The following is an 11761-nucleotide window of genomic DNA, read 5'->3' on the forward strand; positions in this document are numbered from 1 at the left end:
CATTATTTGTTAGATTGCATTGCCTTACGAATTGTCTTATGAAACAAACCTTTATAGTCTGTAGGACTTCACTTTTATTTGATAATAGGCTACCATGTCAATAATCCCTCATGGACAGATTTTAGTTCTGTGTTTCCCGAGATTACTTGATAAAGGACATCTGTTAATTTTAGGTTATAACCAGCAGAGGGCAGCCCAACTCTATGTTTGTCTGTGAACCAATGGAGCATGGTTCACTGCCGTGGTGGGTGACTGCCAGGTACCAGTACAGTGTGTGTGTGTGTGCCTGCCAGTAACCAGTAATCAGGGGCTAACATTGCTGCCAGCAGACTCTCACCCCCTCCTCTCTTCTACTTCCTTAATGGAGTTGTCAGTGCTGAAAGACGCTTCTGGTCGACTCTGTGGATCAGAATCTGATAGTGAAGCCAAGAGCAACTGAGCCGCTGAGGCTACCTGTGCCATTTTTAAAATGTGTATCGCGCTGTCCTTGTGATGTACCTGTTCTGTATTATGTCATGTTTGATGATCTGCGTGGACCCCAGGAGGAGCAGCTGCTGCTTTCCCAACAGCTAATGGGGATCCTAATACATACCAATACCAAGCTGCTTATTATGACCGTCTGGCAGTCCTGATAGGTAGACAGACATACAGTTACTGTAACCTGAAGTTGCTCCTAGGTACAGAGCTAGGATCAGTTTGCTCTCCCCAAATTCTATCCTGAACCATTAGGGAGGGAAATACAAAACTGACCCAAGATCAGTGTAGAGGGACGACTTCACCCTAATCCGCTGTCTTCCTTTTAGGCTGGACCGAGATGTCTGCTCTTGGCATTAATCAACCAGGCGTTACACTCTGTGGTAGACTTGTTCAAAAGTAATATACTGTAAAATAAATGCAACTGTCAGAAGAAAACAACAGTGTCAATGATAGCTTCAAAGATCCTTATAATGGCCAGGATATGACATCACATGGCTTTAGTGTTTCTTGGCTGTACAAATGGAGGGAGAGAGAGAGGGGGGCAGCACGGTCACAGGTGACTGTCATGTTTAATAATAATTATCACCACGCACCTGCGCCCCCACACTAATTAACTGGCGCATATGCAAATGAGGCAGGAGAGCACAGCGAAGGCCCAATGGAGAACAGCTAACTTGTTCAGCTGCAGGACTTGACTTAAGATAACGAATGGTCAGGCAGGGCCAGGGAGGAGAGGTGGACGATAGGAGGAGGAGGAGACGGGTAGAGAGTGGGAGGAAGAGGAGTGATCACCAGGGAAACCGTGATAAGAGCAGGAGGATGTGGGTCTGTGTGTGTGTTGGACTGGCATCTGGTGCTAGTGGCCACATAACATGAGCCATAACATAAGGTTGCAGTGTTGGTGGCAACCGTAGAACATGTGGTCATTAAAGTCCCTGTCACTACAGTATGTCTAACCTCAGCAGGTGGTCATCAAAGTCCCTGTCACTACAGTATGTCTAACCTCAGCAGGTGGTCATCAAAGTCCCTGTCACTACAGTATGTCTAACCTCAGCAGGTGGACATTAAATTCCCTGTCACTACAGTATGTCTAACCTCAGCAGGAGGTCATCAAAGTCCCTGTCACTACAGTATGTCTAACCTCAGCAGGTGGTCATCAAAGTCCCTGTCACTACAGTATGTCTAACCTCAGCAGATGGACATCAAAGTCCCTGTCACTACAGTATGTCTAACCTCAGCAGGTGGACATCAAAGTCACTGTCACTACAGTATGTCTAACCTCAGCAGGTGGACATTAAATTCCCTGTCACTACAGTATGTCTAACCTCAGCAGGTGGACATTAAAGTCCCTGTCACTACAGTATGTCTAACCTCAGCAGGTGGTCATCAAAGTCCCTGTCACTACAGTATGTCTAACCTCAGCAGGTGGTCATCAAAGTCCCTGTCACTACAGTATGTCTAACCTCAGCAGGAGGTCATCAAAGTCCCTGTCACTAAAGTATGTCTAACCTCAGCAGGTGGACATTAAATTCCCTGTCACTACAGTATGTCTAACCTCAGCAGGAGGTCATCAAAGTCCCTGTCACTACAGTATGTCTAACCTCAGCAGGTGGTCATCAAAGTCCCTGTCACTGCAGTATGTCTAACCTCAGCAGATGGACATCAAAGTCCCTGTCACTACAGTATGTCTAACCTCAGCAGGTGGACATCAAAGTCACTGTCACTACAGTATGTCTAACCTCAGCAGGTGGACATTAAATTCCCTGTCACTACAGTATGTCTAACCTCAGCAGGTGGACATTAAAGTCCCTGTCACTACAGTATGTCTAACCTCAGCAGGTGGACATCAAAGTCCCTGTCACTACAGTATGTCTAACCTCAGCAGGTGGACATTAAAGTCCCTGTCACTACAGTATGTCTAACCTCAGCAGATGGACATCAAAGTCCCTGTCACTACAGTATGTCTAACCTCAGCAGGTGGACATCAAAGTCCCTGTCACTACAGTATGTCTAACCTCAGCAGGTGGACATTAAAGTCCCTGTCACTACAGTATGTCTAACCTCAGCAGGTGGACATCAAAGTCCCTGTCACTACAGTATGTCTAACCTCAGCAGGTGGTCATCAAAGTCCCTGTCACTACAGTATGTCTAACCTCAGCAGGTGGACATTAAAGTCCCTGTCACTACAGTATGTCTAACCTCAGCAGGTGGACATTAAAGTCCCTGTCACTACAGTATGTCTAACCTCAGCAGGTGGACATTAAAGTCCCTGTCACTACAGTATGTCTAACCTCAGCAGGTGGACATCAAAGTCCCTGTCACTACAGTATGTCTAACCTCAGCAGGTGGTCATCAAAGTCCCTGTCACTACAGTATGTCTAACCTCAGCAGGTGGTCATCAAAGTCCCTGTCACTACAGTATGTCTAACCTCAGCAGGTGGTCATCAAAGTCCCTGTCACTACAGTATGTCTAACCTCAGCAGATGGACATCAAAGTCCCTGTCACTACAGTATGTCTAACCTCAGCAGGTGGACATTAAAGTCCCTGTCACTACAGTATGTCTAACCTCAGCAGGTGGTCATCAAAGTCCCTGTCACTACAGTATGTCTAACCTCAGCAGGTGGACATCAAAGTCCCTGTCACTACAGTATGTCTAACCTCAGCAGGTGGTCATCAAAGTCCCTGTCACTACAGTATGTCTAACCTCAGCAGGTGGACATTAAAGTCCCTGTCACTACAGTATGTCTAACCTCAGCAGATGGACATCAAAGTCCCTGTCACTACAGTATGTCTAACCTCAGCAGGTGGACATTAAAGTCCCTGTCACTACAGTATGTCTAACCTCAGCAGGTGGACATTAAAGTCCCTGTCACTACAGTATGTCTAACCTCAGCAGGTGGTCATCAAAGTCCCTGTCACTACAGTATGTCTAACCTCAGCAGGTGGACATTAAAGTCCCTGTCACTACAGTATGTCTAACCTCAGCAGGTGGACATCAAAGTCCCTGTCACTACAGTATGTCTAACCTCAGCAGGTGGTCATCAAAGTCCCTGTCACTACAGTATGTCTAACCTCAGCAGGTGGACATCAAAGTCCCTGTCACTACAGTATGTCTAACCGCAGCAGGTGGACATCAAAGTCCCTGTCACTACAGTATGTCTAACCTCAGCAGGTGGACATCAAAGTCCCTGTCACTACAGTATGTCTAACCTCAGCAGGTGGTCATCAAAGTCCCTGTCACTACAGTATGTCTAACCTCAGCAGATGGACATCAAAGTCCCTGTCACTACAGTATGTCTAACCTCAGCAGGTGGACATTAAAGTCCCTGTCACTACAGTATGTCTAACCTCAGCAGGTGGTCATCAAAGTCCCTGTCACTACAGTATGTCTAACCTCAGCAGGTGGACATCAAAGTCCCTGTCACTACAGTATGTCTAACCTCAGCAGGTGGTCATCAAAGTCCCTGTCACTACAGTATGTCTAACCTCAGCAGGTGGACATTAAAGTCCCTGTCACTACAGTATGTCTAACCTCAGCAGATGGACATCAAAGTCCCTGTCACTACAGTATGTCTAACCTCAGCAGGTGGACATTAAAGTCCCTGTCACTACAGTATGTCTAACCTCAGCAGGTGGACATTAAAGTCCCTGTCACTACAGTATGTCTAACCTCAGCAGGTGGTCATCAAAGTCCCTGTCACTACAGTATGTCTAACCTCAGCAGGTGGACATTAAAGTCCCTGTCACTACAGTATGTCTAACCTCAGCAGGTGGACATCAAAGTCCCTGTCACTACAGTATGTCTAACCTCAGCAGGTGGTCATCAAAGTCCCTGTCACTACAGTATGTCTAACCTCAGCAGGTGGACATCAAAGTCCCTGTCACTACAGTATGTCTAACCGCAGCAGGTGGACATCAAAGTCCCTGTCACTACAGTATGTCTAACCTCAGCAGGTGGACATCAAAGTCCCTGTCACTACAGTATGTCTAACCTCAGCAGGAGGTCATCAAAGTCCCTGTCACTACAGTATGTCTAACCTCAGCAGGTGGACATTAAAGTCCCTGTCACTACAGTATGTCTAACCTCAGCAGGTGGACATGGAGGGAACTGACAAACAAGCCAGTAGATCGGAACATTTTCATATTTTTCTGTTGTGGTTTTCAATATTTTTATGCCATATATTGGACACTGACTTTGATTTAGAAATAGGGTCCCTAATGGAATTTGCACGGTAATTCAGAGAAAGCTTTGGATTCATTGTCATTCATCACTTTCCAAACACCAATTCAAAGCAATTCAGAGAGACCTTTCTTCCTCATACATAGAGCGTTGGTCTGAAGAGCTTGGAGTTCATTCTCATGCATCGCATTCTAAACACGAGTCGCCATCATTGTGAGCTCGTCTGGGCATGCCTCTGGAACAAAGCAAATTATAGTTCAGAAAACTCCACGCCCCCAATCTCAGCACACAGGGGCAGCTAGCCTCCACACAGATAAGAGGTGAATTAGGGTTTTGCTCCTGGTTTTACATTTCAATTTAGCCCCAGGCTTCAGTCCTATTAGAGGACCATAATCCAAAGCATGGTCAGTGGGTTCTCTCTCTCTCTCTCTCTCTCTGTCTCTCTCTCTCTCTCTGTCTCTCTCTCTGTCTCTCTCTCTCTCTCTCTCTCTCTCTCTCTCTCTCACACTCCCCCCTTTTCTCACTCTCTCTTTCCCCTTCTCTCTATCTCCCCCCGTCTCTCTCTCCCTCCCCACAATGTGGTAATATTACCTTGTCGGAACGAGGCACCCATCCAGACTCATTACGGGCCATTATATTCCTATTATGTATAATAAATGAAAGGAACACATCTTATTGTCCGTAAATGGCCCAATGTGTTGTAATGCTGTGCTGTGGTGTTACCAGCTGTTTCATTATCCTAGAGCACAGAACACTAGGTAGTGGAATTGCAACAGGGATTGTCCCGGTTGGTGTGTGTAATGAATAAACCGATTCACTGAGCCATGTGTGTGTGTGGTGTGTATGTGTGTATGTGTGTGTGTGTGTTTGTATGTATGTGTGTGTGTGTGTGTGTGGGGGGGGGGGGGGGGGGATAGGTGTGCGTGTGTAAAAGCATGGAGGATGGAGGAGACACTCAGCAGGTGTAGAGTCAGAGGCTGACAGGTAATTGTCAGAAGATCATACCAAGATGACCAAGGCAGCATGACATCTAAATAAACACACTTAGAATAAAGCATCAACCATGGGTTCAGTGATTACAGGTGCTGGCAATAATACAGATTTTTCCCACTAAACGTGACCAAGGTAAACACTAGATGGCAGCTGTTGATCTACACTGCCCTAACCTCCTCCTCCCCCTTCCTTCCCTTCCTCCTTTCCCTGCTCCCTCCTCTCCCAGCTGAGAGAGAGAGGGAAACAGAGGGAGAGAGAGCGGTCTGGGTCATGTAGCTCCATATATGTCTGTATCTCTCTAACCTTGGCCTTTTCCCACTCAGATGAGCCAAGGTGTTGTAACCCACTCCCTCCCACTCTTCCAGCTGAGGAGTGAGAGAAGAAGAAGAGAGAGAAGAAGAAGAGAGAGAGAGAGGTCTGGGTCATTTCGCTCTGTAACCCTGCCTGCTCCCTTTCTTCTCTGCCAGCTGAGAGAGAGAAGGAAAGAGAGAAAGAGAGAGAGGGAGAGAAATCAAGTGGAAAACAGAGTGCAAAGTCTGCCCCCGGCATCCTCTGCTCTGTAACCCTGTCCTGATACCACTCTGGTCTGTAACCCTGTCCCGGTACCACTCTGCTCTGTAACCCTGTCCCGGTACCACTCTGCTCTGTAATCCTGTCCTGATACCACTCTGGTCTGTAACCCTGTCCCGGTACCACTCTGCTCCGTAATCCTGTCCTGATACCACTCTGCTCTGTAACCCTGTCCCGGTACCACTCTGCTCTGTAATCCTGTCCTGATACCACTCTGGTCTGTAACCCTGTCCCGGTACCACTCTGCTCTGTAACCCTGTCCCACTACCACTCTGCTCTGTAATCCTTTCCCAGTACCACTCTGCTCTGTAATCCTGTCCTGATACCACTCTGGTCTGTAACCCTGTCCCAGTACCACTCTGCTCTGTAATCCTGTCCTGATACCACTCTGGTCTGTAACCCTGTCCCGGTACCACTCTGCTCTGTAACCCTGTCCCGGTACCACTCTGCTCCGTAATCCTGTCCTGATACCACTCTGCTCTGTAACCCTGTCCCGGTACCACTCTGCTCTGTAATCCTGTCCTGATACCACTCTGGTCTGTAACCCTGTCCCGGTACCACTCTGCTCTGTAACCCTGGCCCAGTACCACTCTGCTCTGTAATCCTGTCCCAGTACCACTCTGCTCTGTAATCCTGTCCTGATACCACTCTGCTCTGTAACCCTGTTCTGGCACCGCTCTGCTCTGTAATCCTGTCCTGATACCACTCTGGTCTGTAACCCTGTCCCGGTACCACTCTGCTCTGTAACCCTGTCCTGGCACCGCTCTGGTCTGTAATCCTGTCCTGGCACCGCTCTGGTCTGTAACCCTGTCCTGGTACCACTCTGCTCCGTAACCCTGTCCTGGCACCGCTCTGCTCTGTAACCCTGTTCTGGCACCGCTCTGCTCTGTAATCCTGTCCTGGCACCGCTCTGCTCTGTAACCCTGTCCTGGCACCGCTCTGCTCTGTAACCCTGTCCTGGCACCGCTCTGCTCTGTAACCCTGTCCCGCTCTGCTCTGTAACCCTGTCCTGGCACCAATCTGCTCTGTAATCCTGTCCCGGCACCGCTCTGCTCTGTAATCCTGTCCTGGCACCGCTCTGCTCTGTAATCCTGCCCTGTCCCGCTCTGCTCTGTAACCCTGTCCTGGCACCAATCTGCTCTGTAATCCTGTCCCGGCACCGCTCTGCTCTGTAACCCTGTCCTGGCACCACTCTTCTCTGTAATCCTGTCCTGGCACCACTCTGCTCTGTAACCCTGTCCCAGTACCACTCTGCTCTGTAATCCTGTCCTGGCACCACTCTGCTCTGTAACCCTGTCCCGGTACCACTCTGCTCTGTAACCCTGTCCTGGCACCACTCTGCTCTGTAACCCTGTCCTGCTCTGTAACCCTGTCCTGGCACCGCTCTGGTCTGTAACCCTGTCCTGGTACCACTCTGCTCTGTAACCCTGTCCTGACACCACTCTGCTCTGTAACCCTGTCCTGGCACCGCTCTGGTCTGTAACCCTGTCCCGGTACCACTCTGCTCTGTAATCCTGTCCTGGCACCACTCTGCTCTGTAACCCTGTCCCGGTACCACTCTGCTCCGTAACCCTGTCCCGGTACCACTCTGCTCTGTAACCCTGTCCCGGTACCACTCTGCTCTGTAACCCTGTCCTGGCACCGCTCTGGTCTGTAACCCTGTCCCGGTACCACTCTGCTCTGTAACCCTGTCCTGGCACCACTCTGCTCTGTAACCCTGTCCTGCTCTGCTCTGTAACCCTGTCCTGGCACCGCTCTGCTCTGTAACCCTGTCCCGGCACCGCTCTGCTCTGTAACCCTGTCCTGCTCTGCTCTGTAACCCTGTCCTGCTCTGCTCTGTAACCCTGTCCTGGCACCGCTCTGCTCTGTAACGCTGTCCTGCTCTGCTCTGTAACCCTGTCCTGGCACCGCTCTGGTCTGTAACCCTGTCCCGGCACCGTTCTGCTCTGTAACCCTGTCCTGTCCTGTCCTGCTCTGCTCTGTAACCCTGTCCTGGCACTGCTCTGGTCTGTAACCCTTCCCTGGCACCACTCTGCTCTGTAACCCTGCCCCGGCACCGCTCTGCTCTGCATGCTCTGTTCTGCTCTGGGGGTCTTTGGCCTGGGCCAGAGGCTGGGGGCGGAGGGTGGAGGGTTGTGGCTGGGCTGGGAACATGTGGTAGTAATCTGGTTGTTTAACTGTCTGGATCTGGCGGTGAAAGTGTTGGGCAGGGGCTACGGGCGGTCTGGATTGTGTCAGAAGCCGCCGCGATCAGGTTACCCTGACAGGGCCAGACAGGACTGAGAGGAGAAGGCCAGCCCTGGGGGCTTCTGGCTGCAGCAGGGAGAGAGGGAGGGGGAGAGAGAGAGAAGTAGTGGAAGGAGGGAAGGTGGGTGAGAGAGAGAGAGAATAAGAGAGAGGAGGAGAGAGGAGGAGAGGGGAGTGAGGGGTTGAGTGAGCAGACCCAATCTTTTGACTCTTTCGGCCTACCCCCTCGACGAAAACTATTTTCATAAAACTGTGTGTGCTTGTGTGTGTGTGTGTGTGTGTGTGTATGTGTGAACCCAGGCCAGAGGGCTGCTTGAGATCCAGGTCCACCAGAACCAGACCCAGCTGAGAAAACAAATGGCCTCTCTCTCTTCTTTTCCCCTCCCTCCCTCCTTCCGTTCATCCAATTTTATTTGTCCTTTTTTTTCTCCAGAATGGTAATTTAATCAGGTAGGAGAGCTAATCAGAACCAGAACACAGCTACTGACCCCTCCGCTATCCCTTCGTAATCCTCAAACTCTGCTTGTCACTTTATTATTGACCTGGAGGAGGTGAGCTGGTGCTGTCTGCCTCTCCACTAGCCATAGAGAAATACCAGACTAGTACTGCGATAGAGTGGAGCTTATGGTCAAACCAACATAAGATCCTGCCTGACCATACTGCTTGCCCTGACCTCGAGCCTGCCTGCCACTCTGAACTTCTTATGATCTTTTGCCTGTCCATGATCATTCGCTTGCCTGGCCCTTGGATTACAATAAATATCAGATTTAAGGCTATTATTCAGCAAATCAGGGAGTTAGCTCATAGGCAGCCTACCACCTCTGAGAACCCCCAACCACTCAGAAACGTTTTCCCTGTGAGTGGTGAGATTGTACAACCTACCTCGACTCCATGAGAACTCTGCTTACCTCCTCCGGAGCGATATTCTGGGGATCCTGGAACCTGCCAGGGTTTTCATTCTCAGTGCTCCCTTATTTTTGAGCTGCAGCCATATTTGTTCCCTTCGGATCGGACGAAGATAGCGTATATTATTACGCTAATGTCGGGAAGGGTGCTCTCCTGGGCTACGGAAGTTTGGGAGCAACAATCCGCTATTTGTCGTGCTCTGGAAGACTTCGAGGCAGAGGTGAGGAAGGTTTTTGATTCTCCGGTATCTGGGAGAGTGGTGGCCCGAAAACTACTTGAACTACGTCAAGACTCCCGTAGTGTGGCAGACTACGCTGTAGACTTTCGCATGTTGGCCGGTGGGAGTGCCTGGAATCTGGAGTCCTTATTTGATACCTTCCTTCACGGATGATCAGAGGTGATAAAAGATGAGCTAGCTGCTCGGGAGTTACCGGGGGACCTCGATTCCCTGATTTCCCTCACCATTAGGATTGATGGACGTCTACGGGAACGCAGGAGTGAGAGGAGGTCTGGCCTAGATCACTCTCGGCTCGCTCACCACCGAAGGAATCCGGAAGTCCCCGAAGGCTGTTTTTCCGACAGGATCTGAGGCCACCCGAGCTCCCTCGAGAATCATCGACGACGGGTGAGTCGGATACACCGGAACCTATGCAACTGGGAAGAGCTAGATTATCGTCTGGGGAGCGTTCACGCAGGCTACACTCCAATAGTTGTCTGTATTGTGGTGCTGTAGGGCATTACATAGCCACCTGCCCAGTGAAGAGACCTGAATCCTTAGTAGGTACAAGTACACTGGTGATCATGACTGGGAACTCTCTACTTCCCATTACCCAAACTCCTTTTTATGTGATCTTTCTGTGGGAGACCAGTCTAAGTCTCATTAATGTGCGGGTATCTGGAAACGACAGTGAGTCAATACACCTTCTCCTCACTGAGTCTCCCCACACCCCTGTTGTTTTGGGATTTTCTTGGCTCCAGAAGCACAACCCCGATATTAACTGGACCACGGGCTCAATCCTGGGTTGGTTCCCGTTCTGCCATTCACATTGCCTCTTCCTCGGAACGTCTGCCTCCAGGGTTGAGTACGGCCGTTCCCGCAGAGTACCCTGATCTCCTGGAGATTTTCAGCAAGGCTCGTGCTACCTCCCTTATTCCACATCGTCCTCACGATCGTGCTATTGACCTCCTCCCGGGCACCACACCGCCTTGAGGACGGCTATATTCCCTGTCTTGTCCCGAGACCAAGGCCATGGAGGAGTACATTGAGGACTCTCTGGACGTTGGGAACATTCATCCTTGCTTCTCCTGCTGGCGCATGATTCTTCTTTGTAGGGAAGAAGGACAAGACCCTGCATCCATGTATTGATTACCGGGGCCTCAATGACATTACGATCAAAAATGGTTACCCTCTACCACTCCTCTCCTTGGCTTTCGAACCTCTCCAGGGGGCAACCATCTTTCATAAACTGGACCATCAGAATGCCTACCACCTGGTGTGGATACGCTAAGGAGACGCGTGGAAGACGGCTTTCAATACTGCCAGTGGACACTGAGTATGAGTACCTGTCTTCCAGGTCCTGGTCAATGATGTGCTCTGGGATATGTTGAATCGCATTTGTCTACCTCAACGACATCCTGGTTCTCTCTCGTTCTGCCCAGGAACATGTTCTCCATGTTCTTCAGTGCCTCCTGGATCAGTTGTTTGTAAAAGTGTGAATTCCAATGCTCCACTATTTCCTTTCTGGGATACATCATCACTGAATGGAATGTTCAGATGGATCCGGAACAGGTGAGAGCGGTGGTGGATTGGCCCCAGCCCACGTCCAGGGTGCAGCTACAATGGTTTCTGGGGTTTGCTCATTTCTACCGCTGTTTCGTTCGGGGCTACGGCAACCTGACAGCTTCCCTCTCCGGACTCACCTCTCCCAAGATACCGTCCACATGGTCGCCAGCAGCGGACAAGGCTTTTGGGGATCTAAAGCAGCGATTCACTACTGCCCCCATCCTCATCCATCCGAACCCGACTCGTCAGTTTGTGGTTGAGGTTGACGCTTCTGACGTGGGAGTAGGGGGCGTCCTCTCCCAGCGATCCGTCCAGGACCAAAAACGTAATCCCTGTGCCTTCATGTCCCATCGTCTCAACCCTGCGGAGAGGAACTATGACGGGAACCGGGAACTCCTAGTGGTTAAGGTGGCTCTGGAGGAGTGGAGGCACTGCCTGGAAGGGGCGGAACATCCATTTTTGGTATGGACGGACCATAAGAATTGAGAAAACCTCCGCACTGCCAAGTGCCTCAACCCAAGGAAAGCTTGTTGGGCCTTGTTATTTACCAGGTTCAATTTCACCATCTCCTACCGCCCATGGTCCAAAAACGTGAAGCCGGACA

Source organism: Oncorhynchus kisutch, linkage group LG1, assembly GCF_002021735.2.
Source record: "Oncorhynchus kisutch isolate 150728-3 linkage group LG1, Okis_V2, whole genome shotgun sequence".
Classification (NCBI taxonomy): domain Eukaryota; kingdom Metazoa; phylum Chordata; class Actinopteri; order Salmoniformes; family Salmonidae; genus Oncorhynchus; species Oncorhynchus kisutch.